The 13,365-nt window shown below is 43.9% G+C and overlaps 1 protein-coding gene across 1 annotated transcript in view; it reads right to left on the bottom strand.

The window, feature by feature from the left end:
• LOC146058049 (polyunsaturated fatty acid lipoxygenase ALOX15B-like) overlaps positions 1–13,365 on the bottom strand; it is a 154,071-nt gene that overhangs the window by 113,640 nt on the left and 27,066 nt on the right. The gene's annotated exons all lie outside the window — the stretch shown is intronic.

The raw sequence follows: 13,365 nt of genomic DNA, 5'->3' as shown, positions 1-13,365 counted from the left end.
CAATTTCCAGCATGTGCCATGTTTTGCCCACACTATAAATTTGGTGATGCAGCATTTCCTAAAAAGTGACAGGAGCGTGCAGAAGATGCTTGCGGTGGCCCGGGTATTCTGCCACTGCCTGCCGAAGGCTGGAGCGGCAGCAAAAACTCCTCAACCTGCCCTGCCATCACCTCAAACAAGAGGTGATAACGTGCTGGAACTCCACCCTCTATATGCTGCAGAGGATGGAGGAGCAGCAAAAGGCCATCCAAGCCAACTCGGTCACCTACGACATAGGCAGAGGAGTGGGTATGCACCTGACTCAAGCGGAGTGGAGACTGATTTCCATGTTGTGCAAGATTCTCCAGCCATTTGAACTTGCCACACGTGAAGTCAGCTCCGATACTGCCAGCTTGAGTCAGGTGTACCAGAAGCAGCTGGAGAAAGTGAAGGAGGAGCTAAAGCTTTGTGATTCGGCAAAGCATGTAGCTCTTATGGATGAAGCCCTCCATACGCTTTGCCAGGATACGAGGGTGGTCAGTCTGTTAAAGTCAGGGGAATACATTCTGGCCACCGTGCTCGATCCTCGGTTTAAAGCTTATGTTGTGTCTCTGTTTCAGGTAGACACAAGTCTACAAAGATGCAAAGACCTGCTGGTCAGGAGATTGGCATCTGAAGCAGACCATGACAAGGCAACAGCTCCTCCCTCATTTTCTACCACATCTGTGGCTGCAGGGAAAAAGCTGCAATTTCCCACACAACCTGCTGGCGGGGATGCATGGCAGATGGGAGGGAGTTTGGATTTGGACATCTGGTCTGTACTAAAGGACCTGCCAACGATTGCTGACGTTTCTATTGTCGCTGCATTAGATGCTGTCACCAATGAAAAAATGGTGGAGGATTACTTTGGTGACAGCATCCAAGTAGACATGTCAGACAGTCCATACCTGTACTGGCAGGATAAAAAGGCAGTTTGGAGGCCCCTTAACAAATTGGCTCTATTTTACCTAAGTTGTCCCCCCTCCAGTGTGCACTCCAAATGATTTTCTGGTGCAGCGGGGAACCTGTTCAGTGATCGGCATAGGAGGTTGCTTCCGCAAAATGTGGAGAAGATGATGTTTATAAAAATGAATGATCAATTCTTTAATGAAGACCAGCAATTGCCTCCAGGAAGTCAGCCCCAGCGAATAAAATAATTACAGCACAGCACACCAGAGGTAGACCGCACAGAGGAGACAGTAGTACTACAAGTACACAGTTAGACTGTCCTCCTTGCTAGGGTGATCCCACCCTAAGCAGAGAGGAGAACAGAGTACACAGCAGCACCGAGGGAGACAGCACCAGCGAATAAAATAATTACCTCACAGCACACCAGAGGTAGACCGCACAGAGGAGACAGTAGTACTACAAGTACACAGTTAGACTACACAGCAGCACTGAGAGACAGCCCCAGCAAATAAAATATTGTGTTCAAGGTCAAGCTCAAGTTTAAACCCCAGCAGCAGCACCAACACACCCTCTCCCAACCCACTACTAGACTGGAGTGAAGATGGCGGGCGCAGCAGCCGCTATTTAAAGCCTTGCAAATTCCGGCGCCGGGAGATGACGTTCTGACCACGCGGATGGACCCGAGTCAGGCGGGAATCTCCGAGCGCTGCTCGGAACTGGTCTCGGAATGATGACGTCCGTGGGGCCTGGATCTCTGGAATCCGAGTCTGCACATCTCTAGTTTTTATGCTTTTAAAAAAAATTCAGAACCCAAAACACAAAACACGAAAATGTTGGTGTTTTGGAACAGATCCAGATCCAAATCACTGCCCAAGATACAGACCCAAAACGTGTTTCACGGAACACGAAAAGTGCACGGTGCACATCCCTATATAGAAGCGCTATAGCTCACCCCTATGGATAATTTACTACTTAGTATGCAAATAGGAAATACTGTATAGAGAGGCTAAGCACAGGCTCCATCTGTAGATATCAGACAAGTCAAAACTGAAATGAGGTGGATATTCAAACTAAAAACTGTAACCCCTCTTGGCCTTAACCACTTTGTTGGTATGCCTGAAAATTTTCCAGGCTGATCCACGCTGCCTGAGCGGGTTCTACTGGAACATTTCTGGGCATACCATCGATAAGGAGGTATGCGCCAGTGGTGCTTCCAGCTGTGCACCACTGGTGCACCATTTATAGGGGAACCCTCCCCTGTTGCTCCCCCACATGTGCTCGCCTCTGGTCAGTTCTGACTCCCCACCCAAGCAATCATATGCTGGGGCTTCTCTGCCACTGCCCCCGCCACCATTCACAGCAGTGAGCAGGTGCTGGTGGCAGTCCCCACTCAGGAAAGTTCCAGGCTGCTCAGGAGTTTGGGCTCCCAAGTCCCCCCTAGCCACCTCTGAACATCCCTGAGCCTGCCGCCTGGTCACTTCTGTGAATGGCAGCATGGTACAAGGGGGGGGGGGGCGCAACGGCAGGGGCAATCGCAGGGAAACCCCAATGTTCCAAGGTAAGGAATTGGGACTGGATGGTGGTGAGCAACAGGGAGTGGGAAAAGGGGGGGGGGGGGCGACAGGGGGGAATGACCCTAAGTTCTGTGTTGGGTAATTCTGGGACAGGACAAACCTGCCGTGGTAGGTTTGTCCTACCCTAGAAAAAACACCATTTATGGGGTTAATGCTGACTAAGTATTTTAGAGAGTATAATACAATATTTTTTCTAAAAAATTAAATATTTTATCTATGTTATATCCACTCTATTATTGTTGTAATTTAATTGTTGTTTTTAACTATATTTTTAATATATCTTTATATTTATTTTTGTTTTGTATGCTTCCCTATATATGGACTCATTTTTATAAATTTAGTGCAAAACTTAGTCAGAAGAAACCGGAGGTTTGTGCGCATGTGATATACATGTGTACCGCATCTGGAATGCAAATAAGAAAGTACAATGCATCCCGGGACTCACAATACATCTGGGAGGATGAGCGGCCATATTTGATGATGCACTTCATTCAACATTATCCAGGTGTGAGTGGCATTATCCAAGTGTGAGTGGTGTTATTCAGGATTACCAATTTCAAGGGGTATAAATGTGGACTCATGTGGTATTGTGTCTTTTGCTTCTGAGGAAGGACCATGTCATATGAAAGCACTTAAGCAGAGGCACATTTCCTTAACTGGAGATCGGGTGATCGTATATAGTAGTTCGTTTGGAACGGTGGTGGCTACCTGCTCACTGGGCTCCGAACACTCGCAGCCCAGTGAGCAAGTCTAAATTGGGCACTGTGTGTACACACCTTAAGGTTTAAAGGGTTACAAGATGTGTGAAGTAGGAGATACAAAAAATTGGTATGGGTGGACTAGAACGTATTCAATAGCTGATACTGAATTTAACCTTAAAGGTAAGTTGGGTTTAAATTGTGTGTGTGTGTGTGTGTGTATGTGTGTGTGTTATTCTTGGGGTGAGGGTTTGAGCTTTTTTTGTGATATTTTTGGGGAGGGGGAGTTTTTGTAATTTCTGGCTGTGTGTGTGTTATTTTTGGGGTGAGGGTTTGTGCTTTTTTTGCGGAGGGGGAGTTTTTTCTGGCTGTGTGTGTGTGTGTTATTTTTGGGGTGAGGGTTTCTGCTTTTTTTGTGAGATTTTTGGGGAGGGGAATTTTTGTATTTTCTGGCTGTGTGTGTGTGTGTGTGTGTTTGTTATTTTTGGGGTGAGGGTTTGTGCTTTTTTTGTGATATTTTTTGCGGAGGGGGAGTTTTTCTGTCTGTGTGTGTGTGTGTGTGTGTGTGTTATTTTTGGGGTTAGGGTTTGTGCTTTTTTTGTAAGATTTTTTGGGGAGTAGGAGTTTTTGTATTTTCTGGCTGTGTGTGTGTGTGTGTGTGTGTGTGTGTGTGTGGGGGGGGGGGGGGGGGGGGCAACATTTATCTTTCCTCTGAAGTCTCTCCAATATGCAGGGTTATCTATTCTGTCTGTTGATAATATGTGATATGCTGTTTCTGGTACTGTAGAATTCACTAGACTCAGGAACAAAACAATTGCAAAATTATTTATTGCTCACTTTTTATATGACCTTTGATTTTATTTTAAAAAATCCTATTTTAATTTAGTAAGCGCATATAATAAAAGTTACATTTTAAATAACCTTATAGGGGGATATTTACTAAGATGGCAATAAGACTTCACATGTGACATTGCTATGGGCAACCAATTAGATCATACAAAAAGAAAAGAACCAGTGGGCGCCTTCTGTACACTAAAACAATTTATTACACAAATAACACAAAAAAACATAATAAACATAAAACAACAGTTTTAATGCATGCAATACCTCAATAAAAAGAAGACTAAAAAGCCATTTCACTGCATTTGCATATTGGTGTAACTAATAGTTACCAGTTCCTGGTAAGTCGCTGGGTGTGGACAGATGTTTCAGTCTCGCACAATAATAGTTTGGGTAATATTTAGTAAATCCTTCCAGGTGGAATCGGGGTTTACAGGACAAGTGCACAGCGTCAGGTATGGCAAGAGATGTTAGTTCCTTATTAATACTCGGCGCTGTCTCCTTAACTCATGAGGACATGCGCAAGATTGCCTGATGTGTATGCTGAGCCAAATACCTTGTGCTGTTGAGCGCTCCTCCAGGCGCTATGCCGGCCAACAGCCCGACTTTGGGCTGGGGAGAACGGTACTCCAATACGTCAGGAACAAACCAGCACTTGTATGTGCTGCCGTGTACAGCGCAGACCTCTTCTGTAGGCAGCGGCTGCACGTGTGTGCAGTGAGGACCAGACTGCCGGGGGTATAGATCAGTCAAATGGCAGGCGGATAGTGTTGGTCGAGTGCCGTAGTATGCCCCGCAGGTCCTCAGCTGTCAATCCTCATCAATGGACTCCTCACAAAGACGCGTTTAGCCACGCTCAGGCGGCTTTGTCAATTTTAGGAATTAAATCAATTAGATCATGTCTACTATCTTCTAGAGGGTGCTAAATAAATAAGAAGTAGATTCTGATTGGTTGCCCATAGCAACATCACATGTGAAGTCTTATTCCCATCTTAGTAAATTGCCCCCATTATCTACTAGAATTTATGTGTGCCCCACAAAAGGCTTGTAGTCTACAGAACTTTAGGTCCTTTTTATGTTGACATTTGACCATTTGACCCTGCCAAACTATCTTTTGACCCAGTCGACATATTGTCTGTTGACCTTTTGATATAGATGTATTGACTGTCTATCTAGACACTGTAGATTTACCAACCAGAACCAGCTAATATAAGGACTGGTTCTGAGTCACATGTAATTCTGAGTTTAAATGCATGAAGCGAAAGTTAGCAATCTGCACATGTGCTGTGTACGCTCTGTGATCTACATACTCATACGTATCGTGGTGAATTCTAAATTGTGGCTGGCTGGCATTACTGGTTGGAAATGGGGTGCTTATGGTAGGTTTCATGTAGAAAAAGTATGCCATGGGAATGTACACACATCGGGGGGGAATTTTCTAAGAATACGAAATTTCGTATTCGTATGCTAAATATGAATGAATGGCATCACCGTCGTACTTTATTTATGAATTCTTATTCTGGAGGGTAATTTACAAAGAAGTCATATTTGACCTATTTTCCGATGGCGTTTGGATACGTATTTTTGCAGATACGAATTAGTATTTTTAAAAATGAATTCATGACGGCTGCAGTGTAAAATAAATAAATACATCATTTAAAAAAAACGGCGTGGGATCCACCCCACAGGAATAACCAGCCCCATTCTCAAAGCCTGGGCCTGGGTAATTTGTACCCGCACCCCCCCCCCCCCCTCTCGGCTGCCAAGCCAAAGCATTAACACCCTGACTAGTCAACCTGGGCAGGAGTCCTGGGGGAGTGGGGACCCCCCCCCCCCCAATGAAGGGGTCCGCACCCCTCCAAAATATATCTACCCAGGTTAAAAAATAGAATAAAACCATTGGGTTCTGCTGTGGAACTATGAGTCCCAGCAAGCCTGGGCCGCAGACTAGGACTTGGAGAACTACAAGTCCCAGCATGCGGCCCATTAATGGGCTTGCTGGGACTCTTAGTTCCACAGCAGAACCAACAGTTAACCCCTTCCCGACATTTGACGTATATATACGTCATGGCCGGGATGTACTTCCCGACACATGACGTATATATACGTCATGACTTTAAACTGTCCCCGCGTCTATAGACGCGGTGACAGTTTAAACATGTCTGCTGTCCCTGACAGCAGACATGTCCAGGGGGGGCGGCGATGCCTCCCCCCCGTCGGCGATCGCTGTGATTGGCTGTTCAATGTGAACAGCCAATCGCAGCGTTTTCCTGTGTTACCGGCGAATATGACGCTCGGTAACACAGGTGTCAATCACCGCCGGGTGTGAGGGGGCGTGAGGGGGTCACCGGTGATGACCACACCTCACCCCACCTGCTCCCAAGGCTGTGATTGGTCCGTCGGACCGACGGACCAATCACAGCCATAGCGCGTTATTTGAACTAACGGTGACTGCTCTGCAGATGCCATTCCGGTCTGGAATTGCGTGCAGAGCGGTCACCGGCCAATCTGTCGTGATATACATACCTGATACTTACCTGATCACCGCTGGTTGCGTGCTGCCAGCAGCTGGATGCTTCCTGGATCTTGTCACTTCCTGTGTACTGCTGCTGCAGTGTCATAGAGTGACAGATAGTGAGAGATAGTGAGAGATAGTGAGAGAGAGTGAGTGAGAGAGAGTGCTATATTTTGTGTCTACTGCACCCCCTTTTGTGCTGATCAGTATATCTGTGCTGATCAGCAACTTTTTGGGGGTGCAGGGGTTATTTTTTTTTATACCTGTCAATTGCACCAAAGCTTGTGCTGCCTGTGCAACTGACTGCTGCCCCCCTGCTGCCCCCCCTTTTGTGCTGATCAGTATAAATTAACTGATCAGCAACTTTTTGGGGGTCCAGGTTTTTTTTTTTATATATATATACCCTGTCAGGTTGCACCCACAGTTGTGTGCCTGCTGCCCCTCACTGCTAATCAGTGTTGCATCACTGCATCACTGATCTGCAGTTTTTTTTTTTTGGAGAGTGCACTGGGGTTTTGTTTTTACACCCATGTTGCTTTTGTGGGTGTCCTGTGGCCGCTGAGCGCTGATCAGTGACGTACATCACTGAACAGCATTTTTGGCACAGGGTTGATATAATTTGTTTTCTGCAGTTTTTTTAAATAGTTTTTTTTTTTGGAGAGTGCTGTGGTTTATTTTTTTTAAATTGTTTTTACACCCACGTTGCTTTTGTGGGTGTCCTGTGGCCGCTGAGCGCTGATCAGTGACGTACATCACTGAACAGCATTTTTGGCACAGGGTTGATATAATTTTTTTTTTTATTCCTTTGGATCAAATTCCTGTTGCCTTTGAGCGCTGTTCAGTGACGGACGTTACTGACCAACATCTGTGCTCAATTTTTGTCGCAGGACCTTTTTTTTTTTTTATTGGGATCAAATTCCTGTATAAAAGTATTTTTTTTTCTGCACTACATACACACTACACACTACATACCCCCGTGTTGAAATAAAGTTTGTACCCCCCCTACACTATACACGTGTTGAAACATTACACCGATAATGCACAGTGCCCACCCAGAGATGATCCCACCTTTGACCGGCTATTCAAAGTCAGGCCGGTCATTGATCATTTCAGTGCCAAATTTGCAGAGATGTACATCCCTGAAAAATGTATTTGTATCGACGAGTCCCTTATACATTTTAAAGGAAGGGTTAAATTCCGCCAGTACCTTCCCAATAAGAGGGCAAGGTATGGCATAAAAATGTATAAGCTGTGTGAAAGCACCTCAGGGTACACCCACAGGTTTAGGGTATATGAAGGGAAGGACTCAAGAATTGAACCGCCAGAATGCCCCCCCTCCCTCGTAGGTGTTAGTGGAAAAATTGTCTGGGATTTAGTGCACCCCTTCCTGGATAAAGGTTATCACCTCTATGTGGATAACTTTTACACTAGCATCCCCCTGTTTAAGGCCCTTGGTTCAAGAGGTACAGCAGCTTGCGGTACTGTGCGCAAGAACCAAAGAGGCCTCCCAAAAACGCACGTTGCCCAATTACTGAGAAGGGGTGAAAGCAGGGGAATATGCACCGAAAATATGTTGTTGGTCAAATATAAGGACAAGAGGGATGTCCTTATACTGACAACAATTCATGGAGACAGTACCACCTCCGTCCCTGTACGAGGTACCAGTACCCACACCTCAAAACCTAATTGTATCCTAGATTACAATAAGTACATGGGCGGAGTGGATCTTTCAGATCAGGTACTGAAGCCGTACAGTCCCCTGCGGAAAACAAAAATCTGGTACAAGAAGCTGGCCGTGTATATCATCCAGATGGCACTGTATAACGCTTACGTGCTATTCCGTTCTACCAGCCAGAGGGGGACATTTATGCACTTTCAAGAGGAAGTCATAAAGGGCCTAATATTTGGGAACCAGTAGGCAGAGGGCCCCAGTACTTCTAGTACTGGCCCCCGTATTGTACCAGGGCAGCATTTTCCTAACGAAATCCCATCCACTGCAAAAAAGGGCAGGACACAAAAAAGGTGCAAAGTTTGCTATAAAAAGGGAATAAGAAAGGATACTATTTTCCACTGTGAAACTTGCCCCGACAAACCCGGCCTATGTATAAAGGAGTGTTTTAAAATATACCACACATCTATGGATAATTAGGTTCATCATTTCACCGTGCTTCGGGGGTCTTGCTAATGCGACACACATGAGGCATTGCCGTACTCGGGAGAAATTGGGGCACAGATTTTGGGGTGCTTTGTCTCCTTCATTCCTTGTGAAAATGAAAAACTTTGAGCCAGAACTGCATTTTTGTGTAAAAAATTTAATTTTTCATTTTCACTGCCCAGTTGTACCACAATTGGTGAAACCCCTGGGGGTTTGAAATGTACACTATACCCCTAGATGAATTCCCTGAGGGGTGTAGTTTGCAAAATGGGGTCACTTGTGGGGGGGTTCCACTGTATTGGTGCTTCGGGGGTCTTGCTAATGCGACATAGCACCCACCAACATTCCACCAGAATCTGAGCTGCAAAATCCAAAAATCACTCCTTCCCTTCTGAGTCCTGCCATGCACCCAAATGGTATTTTTTGGTCACATGTGAGGCATTGCCGTACTCGGGAGAAATTGGGGCACAGATTTTGGGGTGCTTTTTCTCCTTCATACCTTATGAAAATGAAAAATTTTGAGCCAGAACTGCATTTTTGTGTAAAAAAATGTAATTTTTCATTTGCACAGCCCAGTTGTATCAAAATTGGTGAAACCCCTGGGGGTTTGAAATGTACACTATACCCCTAGATGAATTCCCTGAGGGGTGTAGTTAGCAAAATGGGGTCACTTGTGGGGAGTTCCACTGTATTGGTGCTTCGGGGGTCTTGCTAATGCGACATCGCACCCACCAACATTCCACCAGAATCTGAGCTGCAAAATCCAAAAATCACTCCTTCCCTTCTGAGTCCTGCCATGCACCCAAATGGTATTTTTTGGTCACGTGAGGCATTGCCGTACTCGGGAGAAATTGGGGCACAGATTTTGGGGTGCTTTTTCTCCTTCATACCTTATGAAAAATTTTGAGCCAGAACTGCATTTTTGTGTAAAAAAAATGTAATTTTTCATTTGCACAGCCCAGTTGTATCAAAATTGGTGAAACCCCTGGGGGTTTGAAATGTACACTATACCCCTAGATGAATTCCCTGAGGGGTATAGTTTGCAAAATGGGGTCACTTGTGGGGGGGTTCCTAACTTTTAGCATCTTATGGTGCCTAGAAACCTACATGGTGCCTAAAAAATAATCTCATAAAAAGGAGGCTCCAAAATCAAGTAGGTGCTCCTTCTATTATGAAGCCTGTGGTTTGGTCAACGTGCACACTAGGGCCACATATAGGATATTTATGAAAACAAAAGAATTGGGGGAATCAATTTTTAGTCACATTTCTCTAGTAAAATGTACTGTGTTCCTTAGAAAAATGTATTAAAATTGCAAATCTGCAAAAAAAATGAAATTTTGAAATTTCACCTACACTTTGTTTTAATTCCTGTGAAACACCTAAAGGGTTAACAAACTTCCAAAATGCTGTTTTGAATACTGTGAGGGGTGCAGTTTTTGAAATGGCATCATTTATGGGGGTGTCTCACATACAAGTCCCTCAAAGTCACATCAGAACTGAACTGGTCCCTAAAAAAAATCAGGGTTTGAAATTTTCTTGAAAATTTGAGAATTTGCTATTCATATTTTAAGCCTCCTAGTGTCCAAAAAAATTAAAAGGAGGTTGAAATAATGATGGAAACATAAAGTAGACATATGGTCTATGTTAGTTATTAACTATTTTGAGTGGTATGATTATTGGTCTCACAAGCAGAAAATTTAACATTTTGAAAATTGCTAAATTTTCCATTTTTTTACGACATTTTGGTATTTTTCACAAAAAAACACAGACTGTATCGACCCAAATTTACCACGAATTTGAAGTACAATGTGTCACGAGAAAACAATCTCAAAATCACTGGGATAAGTAAAAGCAAAAAAAAGTTATCCCCACTTAAGTGATACGTGTCAGATTTGAAAAAAAGGGCTCTGTCAGGAAGGCAAAAACAGGCTGCGGCGGGAAGGGGTTAAATAAAAACTCACTGACACCTGAAAAATAAAACTTTATTACATTCAGAGCCAAGCATACATATACTTACCTATCTTGACCCTGTAGGTAGGTCTACATCCATCCATCCAGTGGTCCTGAAGTAATCCTTTGGGAACCTGTGGAAGCAATCACCAGGTCCTTACGGTGTAGATCACGTCCTCTTCGTTCCAAAGTAGCATCCAGGGGTCTTGGCAAAATAAAAAAGCCCAGTGCCAGCACGAACTGACAGGAAGAGATGCAGGATGTATTTATATCCAGCAGCTCCTTCTCCCGAATAGTGCTATTGGCCACCTAGCAGCCAGTCAGGAGTCCTTAGGCCACTAGGCAATAGCGCTATTCAGAAGGAGCCACAGGATGTAAACCTTCCCACTAAGAGACCAGCAAGCGAATAACCATCACCCACATAGAGACCTGACAAGTGCCAGCTGGAGCCGGGAGCGTGCTGCAGGGGAGAGGCGCGCAGCCCCCACACATCCTCAATCCATCTAAATCTCTAGGCAGGCAGCTGCAAATCCCCAGTCAGGACTCCCCATTGTTGGGTGCCCAGCTCAGCATCATCACATGGGTCACGGTGGAGTTATAACGGTTTAGCACATCAGAACTTTCACCAACGGAAAGTGTCCACGTATATATTTATTATTGGGAATTGTGGTTTGCAGTATAAATTTGATACAAAAGCGGCACAGTTGTTTTACTACTGTTTGAAATCATATAAAATCTGCAAGGTCTTATTACAGTTTATATGGTATAAATAACGGCATTATTATACCATATTATTTTAGAATATTAAACGTTTTGGTACTTATATGTTAGTTGGGCACCCACTAAGCTATTTGCTTAGTTTTCCACGTTCCCTTGTGGGGCTCACTACGCTTCGGGCTCGGTGGCTCGCTGCGCTCACCACACTATATAAAATCAACTCCACGGCGACATGGATAGTGGGGGTATGAGCGTACTAACTATAGTGGACGCCCAACTAACATAAGTACCAACTTTTTATATGTTGTATATTATATGCATTTTTTTATTATATGCAATTTATTATAATTAAAAGGTGGCCACCTACAGCATTTTATTGCTATTTGACAACCTAAATAAATTTACTATATAAATACTACATGTTTGATGACTGAATTCAGCCTATAATTTTCTGAGAGAATTAGCGCAGTGTTTCTTTCCAAAATATCTTTAAATTCAGTATATAAACAGCAGTATCACTAGACTGGACTTTAACGGCAGTACCAGTGGACTGAAGTTATGCAGCAGTATCACTGGACTTTAAGGGCAGAACCATTGACCTTTAATGGCAGTACCACTGGACTGGATTTATGCAGCAGTATCACTGGAACGGAATTATACAGCAGTATTAGGTATTTATGTATTATCTGGGCTCCCATGTTAAATGCACCCCATTTTTTCATACCCCTACTATCCAACTACGCATGGAGTTGACTTTATATAGTGTGGCGAGCGGACACGGTCTCATAAGAAAAACGGGAGCCCAGATATTACATAAGTACCCAGTATTATTGTACTAGAATTATAAAGCAGTATCACTGGACAGCTGGATGACTGCTGACCAGGCGTGATGCGGCTAATGCTTCCTGCGCCTCCCATCTGAGGAAGTCACTGCTTGTAGCTGCCCAGAACCTGGGGACAGTATGCAGCAGTATACAATCCAGTAGGAGTTACCCTTTGGTAGGGCCGGTGTTCCTCCCCCCCCCCCCTTTCAAATCACTACCCAGAGGGGCAAAACCATGGCTGCCATGGGGGAGGTAGAGGAAATAGGCTATTCCTACATGGTCCACACCTCTCCATTCTGAGAACTAGTGATTATAGAACTACAGTATTGGTAGGTTTAATTTCTACTTGAAGGTTGCCATTTCCTACTTAACTATACAGTTATACCCTGGTCTTGGAAAAAAGAATAAAGTAGAGTAAGGCAAGAAGACCATTTGCTTGTTATAAAACTGCATTATCAGTGCATATTCAGTCATACTTGTCCAGGTTACTAGAAAAACTGAACAGTAGAAGACATTATGTTATCAAATAATCCTAGATGGAAAGCCTACCACTCTGTCCAGATGGCCATTTCAACCAGAGATACCACAGCAATAACGCAGTACTACGTTGGCCACTCGCTCCTTTTGTCATGGTTTGCAGGAGTGGGGATGTATTCCAAGATAATATAACTGAAACAGACCCAAACCACTGTAATAAAACTTTGGATATTAATCTGGCATAGAGATTAGCCATGTGTAACTTCATAAAAAGGAGAAGGTCCAATCATGGAAGCCTTCCAATCTATAAAGTTACAGTACATGTACACCTGCACATCAAAATTTAGGAAAAATTGATAAGTTATGTTAACCATGTTTAAGTACAGATTAAGTACTCATTAAGTAACCTGTACTCAGTTATGGCTTTTTGTAAAAGCTGAACTGTTGTAATACTTTGAGGACTCTTTGGGAACCCCAGGTTTGCAGGAATTTGGTTTATTTATGATAACTAGCTCCTAGCTGTACCCAGGTTCGAAAAAAAAAAAAAAAAAAAAACACACAACCCACCGCAAACATTGGCCATGTACAATAAAAGAGCCCTAAAGTGTCATGTATAGAATATAATTATGCAAGAGATATCACCCTTCCCTTCTGGTATCCAGTCATGGGACTAGATATCCACTGAAAG

The sequence above is a fragment of the Crinia signifera genome, chromosome 2 (genome assembly GCF_055691185.1).
Source record: "Crinia signifera chromosome 2, ASM5569118v1, whole genome shotgun sequence".
Lineage (NCBI taxonomy): Eukaryota > Metazoa > Chordata > Amphibia > Anura > Myobatrachidae > Crinia > Crinia signifera.
Note: the sequence above shows the minus strand (reverse complement) of the source record. Positions and strands in the feature narration are given on the sequence as shown.